Consider the following 19,829-nt stretch of genomic DNA (forward strand, 5'->3'; position numbering starts at 1 on the left):
GGGGTTTTAATGCTCTGCGGCGCACGAAGGAAGTTGGCTCGATAACGAACTCACGGCGGCGCGCGAAATTGAGTTCCGTGCACCGACGACGCCCCCGATATTCCTGTAAATGGAAATTGGTACAAGGCGGGGTCGTGACGATCGTCACGGATCGTCGATCGATCGGGATTTCGCAGCTGCGCTGCTCACTACGGGGCCTCGACAAGCGTAATTAATCGAGCAATTTACCGAAATCAATCGGCCGGTCGCTCACCGGAGAGATATCCAAGCCTTCCAAAGCTTGGCGGCTGTCGATAAAGATTTATTTCGTTTGCGATCTTCTCTCCCGTTTAGAAGGCGAGGCTATTCGACGAGAGGAAATTTCGATCGGCGAGGTTATTCGAGAGGCGAGTGTTTCGTTTCGTTTCGTTTGGAAAAGGAGATCTATCTATTTTTGACGAATTTTTCAAATTACAAATTACGTTTTGTTGTAGTTTTGTATTATTGTAGAATGTAGAATATTTTTGTTATTTTACTTTACGAAGTAAAATTTTAATTCATTATACGTACTTGCAATGTATATATAAAACGGAATTATTATTTGTTTCGATAAAAAAGAATAAAAGATCCAAGAGTAACTCGTCCCAAGATTTCATTTCGTTCGATTCGTTTCTCGATATCATTGGTTTGTCCGCAAGATCGATAGTGATTCGAATCGACTGGTAAACTAAGCAGAAACATTAGACGTTCCTCTTGGCGCAAATGAATAGAATGAAACGCATAAATCGTCGTGTTATTACTTAAGGATATTGTTTATTGCTCGGGCAAATTAGAATTCTGTTAACGCAGAAATATAATATAGTTAATCGTAAGTCACGCTGCACGACAGACGTTCTTCGATACACCTTGGAAACGAATAACATAAATCCAACCTTGCAAATTATCCTTTCGATAATACGTTATATGTGTCATCTTACACATTTAGAGGAAACCGACTCCATCAATGAGAACGAGAATACACTATCCTCGTCGTATCAGACGATATTAATTAACTCACTTGTTGGTAAAAAAAAAAACCGTGTTGAATTAAAATTTCCACGATCCCAACGAATCTACTCTACGTTCCCGATCCCGATCGATCGAACAAGCGGTCGAAACGCAATTATCGTCTGTTTATGAATTTAAACACACGCGTTCAAAAAAAAAAAAAGAGAAAAAAATCCTCTCCACTTAATCCCCAACGATTAAACATCGTTCCTGCATAAAAGCGCGATAAACATCTCGACGTTGCGAAACGAAACCGATAAAAAAGACGAGCTAAACATTGTGCTGTTTAAACACGGCACAATACCGCGTAACACGGACCTGTCGAGCGAAGAAAAAGTACATTCGTATTGGTATCCAGCAGGTGTCGTTGAAAGGACAACACAATGTAACGGAGGAGGAGGAGGAGGAACGTTATAAAGGAACGAAGCCACGATTCCCTGTCGATCGAGTTCGTTGTTTTTCTTTTTTCTTTCTTTTTTTTTTTTTTTCCAGTACCGTTTTAATTGAACCGATCCCGATCGGAAGCACGTTGATTGAACGTGTCAAACTGAGAGAAGGCTCGCGTCCTGTTACCTGTCGCAAGAAGATCGAATCGGGCCGAGATTGTGATCGATGGAACATCCTTGTTTCATATTAAAATCTCTCGTACCGTTCTTTTTTCTCTCTCTCTCTCTCTCTCTTTTCGCTCGATACATTTTAACAGACGCTTCCTACGTTTGCTATTTCATTTTATTTTGTTTGTATCGAGATGGTGTGTGCAACAATTCGTAATTGTTTTCGTAATAATTAAAAAGGGATTCGATTTATTCTTATTCCGGTTATTGAAATATCTGATCGAATCTTTACGTATTCGTTGTTCGTTTCTAAAGAAAATGGACGAATGTAGAATCAACTTTTTCAGAGATTTGAAAGAAATAAAATTTTATCGGACAACCGTGAGAAACTTTTTTAATAGTTTTAACTAATAATTTCTTACGTTTGCTATTTTATTTTTTTTGTTTCGCAATAATAAATTTAAAAAAAGGATTAAATTTATTCTTATTCTGATTATTGAAATATCTGATCGAATCTTTATATATTCGTTGTTATATTCGTTTCTAAAGAAGATGGACGAGTATCATAATTTTTTAGACTCGAAAGAAAAAATAAAATTTTATTGAACAGCCGTGATGGCAGAAAGACTATTTTTCTTTTCTTTCCTTTTTTTTTCTTTTTTTTTTTTTTAATATCTTTTACGTCTCGCGATTTATTTCCTTTTTAATTTAATAATATTGGATATATCGATTCCTCATCGTTCTCTTGTATCACTCGATTATGCTAATGTATCCAACCATAATCTCGTAATACGGAGAGTAATAAATGTTTTCTCATTTCCTTCGTTTAACATATTCCCGCTTTACCGGTTAATTATCCTTCTCGTTTCACATTCCCACATTGCTCCACGGTTTATTATCCCACACAGTGTATTATACTTACTTCCTTAATAAATCAACCCTTGATACCCGTACAACGATTTTATATCACAGATTAGTACGCGTCATATCCCAAGTTAACAAGTGAAAAATTCCCTTAAACGATACTGTTATCCAATATTTATATCGATTGGTACAACAATTTTTTAATTGGACTTCCCTTCACCGTGCTCCTCATCCATTTAACCTTATTCAATTTACTCGTGATTACTCTCTAATTTATCTATCTATCTTTTACCAAATTAAATAACAAATTCTCGTAATTCGATGGTCGAACAAAGTTACACAATTCAGATCACACTTCTTTATCATAAATTCATCCTTTTACCAGGAATTATCGCGATTGTATGCACGTAGATCTTTAGATCGTTTGGCGAACAACTTCAACAACTGGGTCCAACGAAGTTGGATCCAGTATCGCGACTCGTTTCCGCGGCAACGAAACAAGGCGACCGTTAAAGGCCTTTCATCATCCGTTGCCACTGTTCGGGATGACGAACGAGCGATGGAAAAGGCAATTGCCGTTTCTTCGATACGTGGAACGAAGTTCATTAGAAGTATCGAGAAGAAACGGGCGAACTTCGCCTGGTTGAATTGCGGAAGCGGCGTGTAAATGCGTGAAAAAAGTCTCTGGTAAACACCACGTTAGGTTTCCTCTTCTTCTTCCTCGCTCCTCGATCTCGAGATCCCTTCGAAGGGGAGGGGAAAAAGTTGAAACGATCGATTTAGGTAACCTCCTCGATTCTACGATTTCCTTCCTTCTTCCTTCCTTCCTTTCGAGAAATTTTGATCGGACAGTTTACGTTCTTCGTGATATCGAAGATGAAAGTTTGAAACGAGAGATAATGAAAAAGCGAGACGATAAAATGAATTATTCATTGTGGAATAATATCTAACCAGTGTTTTCTGTGCATCCTCTTTACTTATACTTCGTATTTGCATTCAAATTTCTAATCTTTGGGATTACAAATTTTTTTCTTCGTTTAAAATTTGAAAAAAAAAAAAAAAGAAAAATTGTCCATCTACGTTAACTAGCGATTATTTCATATTTTTCACGTATCGTAAGAAGAAATGTTTTTGCAAAATTATACTCGTATTATAAAATATTTCGCTTGATTTTCCTTTTTTTTTTTTTTTACCTCTCTGTGACACCGTTCGAGATTTATTTATTCCCCTTGTTTTCGTTACAACCTCGCCTCTCATCCGACATCGATAATTAACTTTCGCCGAGTTTCATTAACTTCGTTCGGGTTAACGCCATTGGAGAATTGATGCTCGTGACCCGTGGTGAGAATTAACAAGCTCATCCAGGTCGCCTGTCACGCCAACTCGAATCTGAAACGAATCCACCGCGCGAATGTTAATTACACCGGCGCGTAAACAAGTGGATAAAACGAAACTTTTGATCTCCAATTTACGTTTCGCGGCTACGCGCGCCAAATACGAGATACGTTTTTTTATATAATAATAACGCGAGCAAATTCAAGGTACGTTTCGTGTTACGCGAAGCGGTGTTGCACGCTCGCTTAATTACGAAATAAACAAGTACAAGCGCGTGTATCATATTTCTTTGTGATTATTTAACAAAGTCATTTCGTGTTTGCTCATTTATTCTCGCGTGTCTGAAAAAAATTTGATTTGTCTTAATTTAACAGGTAATAAACGTGATCCCGTATACTCGTGTATATAACGTTTGCAATATCTGTTTTTCCCAGAAACGAAAATTCCATCAGGAAAGACGATATTTATCGTGGAAAATAAAATTTCGATCGGGAAAGATTAATACAAAGCGATGTTATTTTTAAAGATTTTCTGAAAAAAGAATACACGGTACGAGCTATATTCGTTGCTTCCAAAATAAAACTTCGATGCTAAAAAAGGCTAATCCAATATTTATTACAAAAATTTCTCAAAAAAGAGAAACCTATAATTATTATTTCCAAAATAAAATTTCTCGAAATAAAACTTGGATCGGATTCTAAAAAAGTTTCCAATCCAAAAATTTCTCAAAACAAAAAACCTACCTATACCTGTTAATTTCGATAATAAAAATTCGATCATAGCCGAAAGATTAGCTGAAGAATCGCAGAGGGATGATGAAAGAATGGCAAATTCCCTCCAATCCGATCATTCGCCGATTCCCACACGATGTCATTCATTCACAACATTCGCACACACGGGGCCCGGAAAAATCGCGACAACTACGTCCATTCACTCGTCCAACAATAGCTCACCAGCTGAATGCCAAATCGTTGAAACGAGTTCCACACGAGATCGTGACCGAAACCATAGCCAGATTCGATATCAATAGCCGCGTAACCCGTACACGACATCCCATTTTCTCCATCTCGAGTTCACGTTTCGCTTCGTCCCTGGTTACGGGGCTATCGATCGATGATTAATCGAGCGTGCTCCGTGTCCCGTGTTTTCCCTTTTTCCAACCACGGAGCAGAGGAGGGGAGGGGAGATAGGAATAGAGAAAGAGAGAGAGAGAGAACGATGACAAATCGCGCGACGCGTTCCGCAAGACGATACCCTTCGTGGCTCGCGACGACTCTGCCCACGCTGTGGAACAATAACCTGTCGCCGATCATCGAGGCCCGATCGATAACTCATCGTTGGACACTCGATTTAACTCGACCTCCCGCCTCTCTCGTGGCCGATCGATCCTTCCTCTTTACGTTCGCCGATCGTGCACGTCGAGATTTCTTCCCGATCTTTATCGGATCGCCACGGTATACGGGACAGGGACCGGAAAGGATTAAGCCGCGTTTGCATTGCGAAACTTTTAACGTATTAAATTTGAATCGAGGAGGAGATTGATTGCGAGTGTTGTGTCGCGTGCAATGGAACGATTATTTGTTGTTAATTTAAGTAGAATTATTTCGTTCGAAAGTAAGAGTGTACTTACTTGAAGTTTGTTCGGAAAGTAGTTTCGCTTTTTCACACGGGCGTCGCTAGTTGAAGTAGTTTATCCAGCCAACTTCATTCTAAATCGTGTTGTTATACATTTTGAGAGTTGGCGGTAAATATTTTAATATTTTATTGCCGAAAAGATAAGAATGTTGTTCGGGCAAGAACAACTGATTTTCAAAATTTCGTTTCGACAATTTCGACGTTGAAGATACGACACGTTGAAGGGAAAATAAAGGCAGGAATAACAACGAACAACAGCTCGAGAAATTGCTACGAGATTGAATTTGTCGAATTCGATTGTTCATGATGGCGACTGATGTTTCATTATCATGAAAGAAAACGAAATTACTTTCCGGATACAACTCGATAGAATAAATCAATACAACGAGTTGCGCGTTTGATATCAAATTCGAGAGGAATTACAAAATTACGATGGATAAATATAATTGTAAAAAAAATGAACGTATTATTATAATCTAAATTTTAAACAGATATGATATGTTAAATTTGTTGAATAAAATTTTGATATTATTTTGATACGATGAAAAAAACTCTTCTACAAATTCAATCACTTCATTTATTTTTAAATTGAATTCGCACGTAGTTTTAAATAATTTCTAATATAACAATTGATCCTGTTCATCGTCCTATCATAATTTCGATCAATGTAAACGCGGCTTTAAAATAGCACGAGCAGACGCGATTAACCTTTTGAAATTTAAAATGGCACGAGCCAATAACGCCTTTACAAAATCGCGAAAGCCAATCATTACTTCGTTTACCTTTTAATTTAATTCTCTCTCTATTATTGTCGAATCCACTTCCAACTAATTATTCGAACAAGTGCGTCACCTTATCTTTCGTGCGCAAAGAAAAAACCCCCCTTGTTGTATCCATCGATCCGTGAAATAAGCGTGAACGAGGTATGGAACAAGGTGGAAAAAGGCGAATTTTGCAAGGAAAAGAGAGAAAGGGAGAGAGAGAGAGAGAGAAAGAGAAGGGTGAAATCTAACTCGAAAGCCGTGAGCTGATTAATCACTGAAGGGGTTAATAAAGAGCTGGGGGCTAACGGCATCGTAAGCGAACGTTTAATTAGTCTTCTTGGCGCCGCTGCCTAATCAGCGTTGTGCGCTGCACGTTTCGCGAGTGTTCGCGCGAAAAACTCGTTAATTATGCCTGGCTAACTGTTCCTTTGACAGCTCGTTAACACTTGTTTACCGAACGCGACCGAAACCTTGAGGCGTTTAAACTGTAAAAAAAAAGAGGGGAATTTTTTTTCTCTCGGGAAGGAAAAATCGGCGGAAATTAGCATTGGCTGGCTGTGATAAAATAATTGCCCGTTTGTACAGAGATTTATTAAAAGATATATAGGAGAGGTAAAAGATTATGTCTTCAAAATGCCGTCGACGATTAATGGCCCGTTTAAAGGATAATGAAAATTGAAATTTTATTCAGAATTTTAAATTATTAAAAGTTTTTTTTCGAAGGAAATTGAATTCGAATCCTATTTCTAAGGATTGTTAATAAGAAGTGTATATGTGAGAGATTGGAAGAAACATTTGGAGAGAAAATTTTATCACAATGATATTGATTTTTACCTTTCTTTCATAACGGAATCAATCTGCTATAGCAAAGAAGCAATTGCGATCGGGAAATCGGGGAGGGGGAAAATCTCGTAATGGCCTTTTTCCCTGAACGTAAAGCTCAAATAGAATTACGTTGACGATAATCGATAATTCTTGGTGGAGGAGGGCCGCCCCCAATGAGGACGTTTACTCTCGGCCATAGAGAAGCAATAACGGAACGTGGTGTACTATCGTCCCGTGTGTAGATATCGCACGTGTTGGTTTAATGCCTCTCTACCGTAATTAAAGATCGCCTATCGATATTACGGGCCCTGATATTTTTCAGTCTAGCGTTTCACGTCTCATTTGAGAAGAAAAAGGGGGGTAAATTTGATAAAGTACGAGAGGGATAATTGAATTTTATCCTCTCGATCGAATCTTATTACGAGATTATGCTTGAAACGTTTCACAACAGATTGTGAATATAACGAGTGAATTTAGAAAATTTAAATTCGAGAAGAAACGAGTTTGTAGGGATAAAGGAAAATTTCTCTCTCTCCTTTTCTTTCTTCTTTTTAATAATCCCTCTCAATATGCCGTACGAACAAAGTGGAGCCTTTGGAAATTGAGGAAATGGAAAATTAGAGACATAAAAAGACATCATGTCGTTAAATAGACACAAATTTCATTGATCACTCTCGTATACTTGTTTCGTGGAAACATTTTACAGAGAGGAATTTCTAAAAATGATGTTTCAATGTCAACATCATGAGAGAAGGAAGATGGGTGATCGAACCTTCTCGTCGATCGATCGAGCATTTAAAGCTTCCGCGATCCGCGTAAAGATTATTCGAAATTCCCACATCTTTCGTAGACAACTTCCGACTTGTAGCCAGCGTTATCAAGATCCAAGATGATATCGATACCGCAAAGGAGCCAAGAAAGGAGGCATACATCTTGGTGAGGCAGTTGGTGAGAAAAAGAAAAAAAAATTTTACTCGCTAAAAACCACGTTTTCCTGATCAAACATCTGAAATCCGTGAAAGAAAGAAACCTAACGAATTCCTCGAGGTTTACTCATACTCGATTAACCATCGATCGGCTTAATACCAATTAATCGAAGGATAATGGAAGAGATTATACTTACGTTAATCAATCGAAGATAGAATTAACAAAGGTGAGCAAAATTGATTTTAAAATTTTTTAAAAATTTCTATATTCTTGCGATTCTCGAAATTCTCGAAATTCAAATTTAAATTTTAACTTTCGACGAAATATCCGCGGAAAAAAAGATTCATTTTTTTTTTTTTTTTTCAAAAATTTGGAAAGATTAAAAAAGTTGGATATCGATCTGTATCATATCACGCTTCTCATTATAATATCGATCCCTCCTCCTTCTTCTTCCGTTCGAACGAGACGCCACTCACAACATTAGACATTTTTCATTGGTTAAGTCATATTTACTTAGCATAGAAATTAACGCATTATATAAATGGGTGAACATAATCGATGATATGACGAGCAAGAAAGAAGAGGATGGAAACGTTGTTACGTGGTTACGAGAAGAGAAAGAAAGAAGAAGTTACTTATTTACCGGATAATCTTGTTGCGAAAGACAAACGTTTTTAACGCGACAAGAATGAAGCTGTCAACGAGGCTTGTCAAACAAACATCCTCGCAAATAGCAACCATGAGTGGCCGTGGATAGGCATGCCTGATTTACGTCCTTGTTTTCAGTCGTTTTAAGAATATGGTTTCGTGTACAGAGAGTGTTTCGTGCAACTGTCTAAATCAAGACGTAACCTTAAAATGGTAAAAGATGGATAAAAAAATTTTATTAGCCATTTTATTACACATTCTTTTTTTTTTCTTTTCTTTCTTTCTTTTTTTTTTTTTTTTTTTTTTTATATATCCTTGTATGTGTAATGTAATTTAACTGAAGTAAGATCTTATCGAAGAAGATTGGGTTCAAATGTTAAAAACGATGATGTGCAAATTTTGTAAAATCCTTTTTTTCTTCTTCTTCTTCTTCTTCTCGAAAGAGAGATATTAAAGAATATTATATAGCCATTTCTCGAACAGAATCGTATAAATTTTATCTTCTCGGTAAGATAAAAAGGATAACGAAATAAAACATCTTGCTACCTTTTATCAAAAAGAAAAAAAAGAAACCTTTAAACGAATTACCATTTTAAGAGCAATCGTATAATTTTTTTTCCTCTCTGTCTCTGCACAGAAGAATCAAGAAAGGTGCAATATAACTTGCTTGAACCGCGAACAATTTAATATTTAACAACAAGTATCAGAGATGTTGCGAGGACGAAAATTATTATTAATGTCAGAGGTCAGGAAACAAGATGATCTAAACAACGCTCGATTATTACAGTCAGAGAGAATTCATCTTTCTATTTTCTACAAGGACGTACACGATTCTTGCGATCCATTACCATTACCACAGAAGAACTTCTTCGAGATCTCGAAGAAAGGACAAAGGCAATGGGAAAAACATTCGTTTCTTTTTTTTTTTTTTCACAAACATCTCTTCGAAGAAGATTTGACAACTATTCTTTCTTTCTCTTTTTGCACTTTCGTTCGTTCGTTTTTCTTTTTTTTTTTTTTCTTTTTCTCTTCAATATAACGATTCGTTCAATAATGAAATAATATGGTGTAATAATTTACAATTCTCGCAAATTATTATTTTACACCTTACATTATTTCTTCTGAATGTTTCTCTTAATTTTATTACTATGAATATTACCGCGAGTATTGGCACTGTTAACACCATCGTTTCCATTATCATGCCATCGTCATCGCGCACTTCAATTACTGTTATTAATATTGCTGTCATCAATCCCAATGTACAACATAGGGAAGGCAAGGAGGAGGGAGAGACTACTTCATTCTTTATTATTTTTCTTCCCATTATCACCGTCGTTGCCAATGTCTTGCCATCATTAAGCCGATTTTCATTAAGCCTACCGCTATAATTCCTCCTATGCTTTGATCGTCGTTAGCGTTAATCTCTATCTATCTGCTAATATTATTAACATTTCTTCTTATCTTCTCCCAGCGATTGCAATCCGTATTATAATGATTATAATAACATTTAAAATAATTGGTGGAAAAAAATATTAATCCTCTTGCCTTCTCGAAAGAAGAAGAAATCTCAACAATTTTCACTAACTTGGTTAATTTCTAACTTCGACTCGACGCCAAGATCTCGACAATAATAAGAAAAACGAGTCAACCATTTAACTTAAATTACTATAATTTCATAAGAGGAAACTTAATCGAATCTTTTTTCGGACCAAATTTTTCTAAATCTAGATTAAAATTTCTCAATCAAATATCCAACTCGAATCGAAGTCCATCCAACGTCTATGTAAATGTAAACCTAAGACGCTTCGTCAAATTTTCCTCGCGAGATCTTCGTCGATTCCACGTCGTCAAAACGCGGAGAACGTGGACGAAAGGTGGATCGATAGATCGTTAGACGTTGGGGGCAGGCACGAGGACGCCTCAAGGCTTCGTGTTCCACGATCATTATCGTCCTCGCAGATGACGTCACTTTCCCCGGCCTCGTCGGCCATTCCGACGTCTCGTAATTCCGATTTCAATAAAATGCCAAGACGTTTTATCGTTTACCACGCGCCGATGCTGCGAAAGATCCGTGTTCCCAAACACGATGCCCACCATCGAGGATGATGGTTAAAAATTTGGTATTTTATTAACGATTGTAAAAGATTTCGTTTTCTGTTTGTTTTTAATCGTCGTTTTTCGTCGTAGCTTCGACGAAATGGAAAAGCGAATGAAGAAAATTGATGTGATTTTATTCCACTTTGAGCAGAGCCTGATTTGTGTGTGAAACACGTTGATATCGTATATCGTATAATTTACTTTTGAACGAGAAAGGAAAACCGCGGCTAATTTGATCGAATTAAATTCTATTAGTTTAATCCATCGATGGTACAAAGTGAATAAACGACGTATCGAAGCCTCCAACCGAGAAGAAGTCGTACGAAACGATCAATCAGATCGTGACAAGGCAGAGACGCGAACCGATCCTTTTTTTTTTCTACAATTTGTAAAAATCGGACTGTCGATAAAACATTCTGTGACACTGCGCCAACTCTCGGCTGTCGTTTAAACGATTCCAAAAATGTAGAGGAGCAGCGATAAAGGGGCACGGCGCGGATAATAAAGATCTCGAGAGTGGTTTCCCGATCGGATCCTTCTCGTAATTTCTCGATCGATCGACTATATATAGGAATCTCAATGATCTCTCCTTGGGAAGTAGATCCTCGATCGGGAATCGGTGGAAATCCAACAGGCGAGACCCAATTAAGCCGTCTCTCCAAATAAGATGAAAACTAAATGGAGACATCAGCGGATGAAATTCAATGAGAGCACAGCTGCGCGCCTCGATTGGATCGTTTCTCTCCCGCTTTCCGGGAATATTTCGCCTTTTCGAGGCGACAGCTCGTTACAGCGGCCCGATCGACCGGTTGATTAACGAGCGCATGTGCCACCGATTCGCTGGCGATTCGTCATTGAATAATGCTTGCATTCCCCAATTTCAAAGCTCCTTCTTCTCGAAACAGTCCAAAACGAGCGTGGAAATAAACTCGATCCTTGCCTCAATTTCTTATTCCACGCTCTATCGAGTCACTCTTCTCGTCCCTCCCCCGCATCCTCCATCCCAATTCCTCCCCTGCGGCCGAGGCGCCATCGATATCCCGCGTCGGGCATAAATCCTGCAACCCGTATCCCTTTAAAAACCGGGGGTCCACCGGACAAAGAGTACACCGTGTCGGTGCATTCCAGCGCGCGCGCGCGAGCGCGCCGAGAAAAGAAAATTCTTATCAGATCGCATTCAACGTCTCCGATGACAAACGTCTCCGCCAAGGCGAGAGAGAGAGAGAGAGAGAGAGAGGTAAGAGAGGCAACGAGTAAAGAGAGGAGGCAGCAGCCATCAAGAGGAGAGAAGGACGAATTCGTTCGGCGAGGAACAGTTTCCGCTGGAAGACGAGCCTCCTCTTCCAGTTTCATCCTTGCAAGGACGTCCCCCCTCCTCCTCACGGCGTTCTCGGCCGTAATTGCCGCCGTTTAATAGCGCATAATCGTTGCTAATCGAGCGCGAACGCGATCGCGGCGCCCGCCGCTTTATTATTACGACAGCCGGCTAAGGATAAGGCCCACCGTGTCCATTTGTTACGGGCCGATTGTGTCCGCGGCATACCAGACACGCCGCCTTCCTTCCTCTTCTGCGCCTCCTCTTTGCCTTCCAGCTGGCTCGTGCAAAAATCTATACATCAATTAATTTCCTCGCTCTGTGACTCTGTTGTTCGTGACTCGTTCGTTACTCGTGACGAGCCAAGGACCCGGCCTTCGAGGACTACTCGTCCGAGGAGGGTTCTGCCTTAATTCTCGCCGCAATGGTTCAATTGGACACCTTTGGATGGAAACATTTTCTATCTTTCTTTGCGTGTCTTTGTGTGCGTGTGTTTTTTATGCGCCTGTCTCCTCGAACCAGAAAAGGGGAAGAAGATCTTTGAGAGAGAGAGGAACTTCTTCTTTTTCTTCCGAGTTTCTTTCTATAAGACGGTGAGACCGTCTTTTCACGCGCCATCATCGTCTTGCTCTCTATGGGGTGTCTTTTTATCGTACAGAGATGATAGTAAGAGTGGATGCTTGAGAGGATCGAATGTTTGCAGGAATTCGTTGGAATATGGAAGAGATTTAATTTTTTCCAAATATCCAAATCGAAGTTATATTCTTGAAAAATCGAACAAGGAGGAACCATCGTTCGAACAAATTCTTCCTCTTCTCTTTCTTCTACGTTTCCTTCTACGACGATATATTGAAACTGCCTTTTGACCCGCCACCATTTTGCTCTCGATGGGGTGTCTCTTTACCGAGATGCTACGAGTAAATCCTTGGGAGGATCGAATATTTGCGGGAATTCGTTGAAAATCGACTTGAAATATTCACATTCTCGAAAAATCGAACGAACGCGAGGAACCATCGTTCCAACAAATTCTTCTTCTTCTTCTTCCTTTTCTTCTATTACGTTTCTTCCTCTATGGTGATAGTAACACTGCCTTTTTACGCGTCGCCATTTTCCTCTCGATGGGGTGTCTTTTTACCGTGCAACGTACAGAGATCCTACGAATAAATCCTTGAAAGAATCCAATTTTTATTTGCGTTGCATCGACTTATGAAATACGAAAGAGATTTAATATCGAAATCGCATCCATCGAAAAATGGGAGCAACAAATTCGGACAAATTGGCCGACCAATTACCCGAACAGGATGAGCGATATTCTCTGGAACAAGAGACGGGAATTCTCACGATCCGCGTTGCGTCCGGTAAAATGGCCGTGGGTCGTGGTGCTCGTGCACGATCGAGCGAAAGGTTGGATTTTTCACCCGGTTGGACCAGGCCACGGTGGTTCGTGGTAACGGAAGGCGGGCCCCTCTCGCGCGGTGACGGCTCAATCGCGAAGAAGATGATGAAGGCCCCCGATAAAATTCATGAGGCGGCGCGGGGCGAGCGTGGCGCACGCGAGCGATTAGCATAAAGGTGTCTCATTAGCGGCGGCGCTCGCCGAAATGTCAATGCCTGGCCTCCACCGCCGCCGCGTCCACCCGGAACCTACGTGTGCCTACGTGGGCCTACGACCTTCCAACGGAAAAGGGCCCACGGTTCGTGCCCGTTCGAGTAATCGACCATCGTATTCCCGGTATATCCCGCCTCCCGACCGTGCACTCTGCATTCTGCATTCAGGAAACCTTTGCATAATACACACCACGATTACGTTCGTTGCATCGTCGTTGCTTTTGCGCGAATAGGCGAATCGAATTGGGAGCGTGCAAGTGAAAATTCGAATAGGAGAGGGATTCGTCGTTTTGAAGATTGGGATTGGAAATTGGTTTGTTGGCGGGAATGGGAACGTTTGAGATTTGGAAGTGGAGAGAGGATTTAGGGAGTGATTGATTGGGAATGAGGCCAGTAGTTTGTTAGGCAAGATTGTAGAGATATTTAAGGTTTGGAGGAGCGTTCGATGGAAATTAATTGCTCGATTTTGGACGGAGAGCAGTTGCGATCGATGAGATTGAATCGAGTTTGATTGGATGGAGGCCAATGATTTGCCAGAAGACAGTGAGATGATAGGTAGAAAAGTTTGAGATTTTTTCTTCGTTTCGACATTCTTTCAACCCGTGTGATGTAAAAATTTAAGATTTGGAAGTGTTTGATGGAAATTAATTGGCTAATTTCAGACGGACAGCGATCGATGAGGTTGAATCGAGTTTGAATTGGGTTGAGCCAATGATTTACTCGAGAAGACTCGACAAATTTGAGATTTTTACTTCGTTTTAACATCTTTTAACATCTGTATGATGTAAAAATTTGAAAGTGTTTGATGGAAATTAATTGCCTAATTTTAGACGGACAGCGATCGATGAGGTTGAATCGAGTTTGATTGGATGGATTTATCAGATACATATAAAAAATTGTGAATTTTACTTCGTTTCAATCTTTGTGATATTATTATTGCATAAGAAGACGCTTGATACTCGACAAGTTTGATATTTTTACTTCGTTTTGTGATATTATTGTTGCATAAGAAGATACTTGATACTCGACAAGTTTGAAATGGTTTACTTCATTTTGCGATATTATTGTTGCATAAGAAGACGCTTGATACTCGACAAGTTTGATATTTTTACTTCGTTTTGTCATATTATCGTTGCTTGACATTTAAAAAAATTCTGCGACTTGGAAAGCTCACCTGACAAAAGCTCCGACTGGAATAACCCGTTTCCTTGTGTCAGATAGGCGGCGCATGCATGCACGCTTCTCCACGTTCGAGGGTGAAAAAGTCAGGCGAGTACCGTAACAATGAGTCGTCATGGGAAAAGGTGGCCTTAAGACGGCGTCGAATGGACGCTAATCGCGAATGTACCCCGGCGGCGTAATCCTGATGAGCTTGTTGTTTGATTCATCGCCTCGCCGAGCGATCGAATCGAGCTTTGTCCCCTCCGTTCCAGTTAATTTTACATAATTCATAATCCAAATTGCCGTGTGCCTCGACGGAAGTTTCTTGCTCGTTTAACAATCGTCAAAAGCCGATTTTTAAATTTTCGAAACTCGTTCCGCGCTCCATTCTACCGACAAAAAGTACAAGAAAGTACGATGCTTTCCTCCTCGGAAATAAATTTGAGTCGTAACTAATTTTCCAATTTGTGTATTAGTTGAAAAAAATTTTTGATTTCTCAGATCTTCTTAAAAACAACGAATGCACGAAATCACTAACGATAAATTATATTTCTTCATATAATTTATCCAATCTCCTCTGAAAATCCAATAACGAAAGTGAGTTAAGTGGACAGGATTCATCGAGCAACGTGACGCGTCAAAATTGTGCAGAATTAACCGTTTGATCGGCGTCTCGTTCAATTTTCGATCGGAAGAACGAGATGGAAGTCGACGGGATGGCCGCCAGAAGCCAAGGCCTCGTCCTTTTTATCGCGACACCCGCATATCCGGCGGCTGTTCTTTCGTCTCGCCCGGCTAATCCCTTTTCACCGACGATTCTATCAACGAGATTTCGCGGCGGGAGCCTCCTCGAACCGACCATTATGGCGCCAGATTTCCGATAATTTAACCATATTTTCGCACGAAAGAAAATAAAGAAGATTTAAATAAATAAGAATAAACGCGCGTATATTTTTTTATTCGTGAAAAGTATGCGAGTGGTGTCCGTTTCGCCTCAGAGTATAATACGTGTGAAATTTGAGGAATTTTGAGAAGATCATTGTACTTTTCATTTTTCATTTAATTTTCTTGCTGATTGAAAATGTTGAAAAATGCGACCGCGTGGAGGGAAACTCCAATTTCAATGTGGAGAGAAATTTGAAGATGATTACGATCGTTCTTAAATTTTTATAATTCCAATTATTCGATCGAGGGATGATTCTGAAGATAATTTCGGATTATCCGAAAGAAGATAAGCGAGAAAGGAACGTAAAAGGGGATCGATCAATTTTCATTCCGCGTAATTACGGAGGCAAATTTTCCGGTGTGGAATTCCAGCGTGGAATTTGAAACGCCACTAAGATGGAGGAATTGAAAATTTCTCGAGGTCCAAGCGAGGAAACCGATCAACCGGATCGCTGTCGGCAAGAATTCGCGGGTAATCGGCAATTACACGAGGATGCGAAAATAGAAGGAGGAATGGCTCGATTCGAGCCGATACCACTGAGGATTTCGCTTGTGTTTAGGATGACGCAATACGCAATAACAGCCGTGAATATTTCTTCGATTACGCGGCATTCTTCTTCGACGACCTTAACCCTCCTTTCTTCCAACGGGAGGGAATAAATCGTGGTCACGGATGCGTTTATAGCGATGACACGCGCTGCTTACGATAAAAACGTGTATACGAATTTATATTTTGTCCGGATTATCGACATGAGAGAAACCCATCAATCTCGATCGATGTGATCGATGTGCCGAGGAAATTGCCAGCTTGACTCATTCGTGATTGTTATTCGGACACGATGATGATGTTATGACACGCGTACAACCTGCCTTTTTGTATACATTGTAGGTATAAATAAATAAATTTTTTTCCCTCTCGACTCGTTGGTGATCTTCGTCATGCGTCATGCGTAGATAGATTTCTTTTATACACATATTTCGAAGGGGTAAAACGATTCGAATAGAGATAAATAGAGACGCTAATGAGGGGGGGGGGGGAAGAATTTGTTCGAGAAAAGAACATTGCCACCATCGTTGAAAGATTAATCTTGAAAATTTCTTGGAAGGAGGTGTTCGATAAAAATTGTTTATCTCGTTTATCGGGTTTTATGTTAAATCCTTTACGTGTGCTCGTCTTTCATGGAAGCTAAAGAAGAGAAGGAAGGATCGCGTGCAGAGGATCCAACGCGCTTGGAGGTCTTGTCCAAGGATCACTGGATCAACATCGATTTGTCACCATGTCCCTCTTTCTCTCTCTCTCTCATCGTTTAAGTATTCGCCAAATTTATTAACCAAACACAGAGAGATTTCTCTTTTCATCCTCTTTTGATTTTTCAATATCGAAGATTTTAATTTCGAATTAATCTTTTCGAAATTTTCTTTTGATTCAGTCGTCCTTCTCACATTGCTGACAATTTTCATTTCGCGACTTAAATTCGCAACTTCGATCCAAACTTTCATCCTACGATCCTTCGATTACGTATAAGCGAAAAGAACAAATTTGTAAACTCAGAGATTTCCCCAAATATGGAGAATCATATTCGATAGGCGTGAAACAATTTAACGTTTCTGTCTAATAAGATAATTCTATCGATGCTTCTTAAGAAACTGGATACGTCCTTCTTGAGCGCATCAAGTGCGTTCACTTCGATGTTTAAACTTGCTCTCCTCGAAAGTTAAACGCGTGCTCATCCTGGCCACGATGCAAACAATGTTATAACATGGAGCGATATATAGGATTTTATAAAATTGCTAATGAACAAGTTTATTTGATTTTCGAAATATCGAAAGATACGAATTTATAATCAGTTTAATCAGTGATTGAATTCGATAATTCAAATCGGATTTTTCTTTCGTAGAAAATTGATCAACTATTCGTAATCGTGTTCAGGATCATTCTAATAGATCATTAATTGAGAATAATCTTCCGTGAAATTGCATATCGAACGAAAGTTGTCGAAAGTTGTCGGAATCAGTTTATTTTTTCTTTTTTATCTAACGAAAAGTAATTATACGCATCGCTATTTTCCGTTCCTTCGTTTTCCTCTTCCTTTTTCTTAAGGCTATTGCGTGATATTCACGCACGATATTTCGCAGAGTAAATAAAGTATGAATCATGGAGAACTTTAGGCAAAATGTAATTTTTAGGAAAGCACGTAGAAAAAAAAAAAATTTTTTTTCACTCAGAAAGAGAGAAACTCGATCAAGTTCTCATCTTTGAATTTATTTTCATCGCGATATTTTTATCTCCTTATATCTTGTATCTAACCACAGAATCTCAAAGTAGATATATAAAAATTTGCATAATAACAAACTTGGAAAATCCAAGTATGTCATTGTTGATGAAGAATTGGCACGCAATTGCAAAGTGAACGAAGATCGATTATAAAAGAAAAAATTCATCGGAAAATTTCCACGCCGTGATCCATATCGATTTTTTCCAAAAATTTCCAAGATCCGTTTAAACTTCATCGAGAATACAATTTTTCCAAAAGATCACCAGAACTCGTTCACAATTTTTTGTACTCGTTCAAAAGATGGCAGGATTCATTTAAATTTCATCGAAAATACAATTTTCCACAAATTCACAATTTTTCAAACTTATCATATTCAAAAGATCACGGAATACGAAGAGGTATAATTAAGTGAGCTAAGCAAGGATTAAAAGATATCGATCGAGTAAGATGATGCTTTATAGGCAGAGATGTCTCGATGCCGATCGGACACGGTTGCGAGTTTCCTTTCCTCGAATTCTTCGTCCAGTTCTCGCCTACGCAACCGTGGGTGTTCGAAGCGTTGGATAACGTGCGTGTGCTCGTTGCCACGTACGAAGATGCTCGAGGATAAGAGGCGAGAAGAACGGCGAGGGAAGATCGAGAACAGATGTAGAATCTGAAATCAATTCTTCCGAAAGTTTTCGACATTTTCTGTGAATCTTCAAAAGAGCGAGTGGGGAGAATAAGTACTTCCCGATAGTGCGATCATTTTTTCGAAAGAACGAGATAAGAGAAAAAAATTCAGAATTTTTGTAGAATTTGAGATAAAGTTTCTAGTCCAAAAAGCACAATTGAAGAAATTCGAATCCCTATCCTTTAAAGAAGAAGAAAAGGTAAGTCTTTCACCTAAAATGAAAGAAAAATAGAAGAAATTAAAGGAATAAAAGTTTGCTGGAAGAAAGAGAGCCCATCTAAATCTAAGCCTTAAGGTTGAGAAACTTTTCACCTGCCTTAATTCCAAGCAAAAGAATCATTTGAAACGAAGTCGAGGAAGAAAAGATAAGCTTCGATTCCCATAACCTTCAGCGTCAATCAAAAGTATCGTTCACAAACCACGAATTAGCATACCGTTTCTCAATCTTTCTCTCCCGCTATAAAAATTCGAATACTTTTCTTACTCGAGAAGAGAGTCGTCACGCGTGTTCCCAAAGCGATCGCCTCTCAACGAATGGCACCAATAACGAATCCACACGCGATCCATCTTAGATTTAAACCTCTTAATCCCTACTTTCTTCCACTTTCGTCCATGCCACTTGTTATTATTAGTCCAATTACTTTGAAAATCATCTCATTCGAATAAATATAAACATTTCTTACGCTCATGATCCTTCAAATTACAATAATGGTGTCGATTACGAGCAAACATTGCATTTCTGCCGATTCTCAATAAGAGAAGTAAACCGAATCCGAACTCGTGAGCGAAAGAAGAGGAGGAGGAGAGAAGAGGCGGAAAAGATCAGGGAGGGGCGAGAATCGGCTGACGACTTTATTTTTAGTGGCGCCGCTGTCACGATTATTCCCTCGGCAAAAAGCCGACGCGATTATTGTCGAAACGCGTTATCGCGACCGATTATCCCTCGGTGACAAGTTGCTTTCAACCGATATCAGCCGAGGCAATTTTCTTTGATCGCGTCGAGGATCCTTTAACGCGGCGTCACCGATAAACGGCCACTCGTCGAGATATCGGGAATTAAATTTTTTTGGATATCGCAGAAATAGGTTTAATTTAATCCACGACGTAACGATCGTAAAGGGACTTGGAGTGGATTCGATAAATAATTCGCACGAGAGAAACTTACATCTTCATCTT

At 39.4% G+C, this 19,829-nt stretch overlaps 1 long non-coding RNA gene across 1 annotated transcript in view; it reads right to left on the reverse strand.

Annotated features, from left to right (window-relative positions):
* Nucleotides 1-3,614: 3,614 nt before the first annotated feature.
* The window catches only part of LOC116415588 (uncharacterized), a 29,948-nt gene continuing 13,733 nt past the window's right edge, over nt 3,615-19,829 (reverse strand). Inside the window, exon 2 of the long non-coding RNA XR_004226214.2 lies at nt 3,615-3,833. This is a non-coding gene — a long non-coding RNA (uncharacterized LOC116415588). The remainder of the gene's footprint in view (nt 3,834-19,829) is intronic.

The sequence above is a fragment of the Apis florea genome, unplaced genomic scaffold, assembly GCF_048593485.1.
Source record: "Apis florea isolate Af1SG1 unplaced genomic scaffold, ASM4859348v1 contig_3158_pilon, whole genome shotgun sequence".
NCBI classification, from domain to species: domain Eukaryota; kingdom Metazoa; phylum Arthropoda; class Insecta; order Hymenoptera; family Apidae; genus Apis; species Apis florea.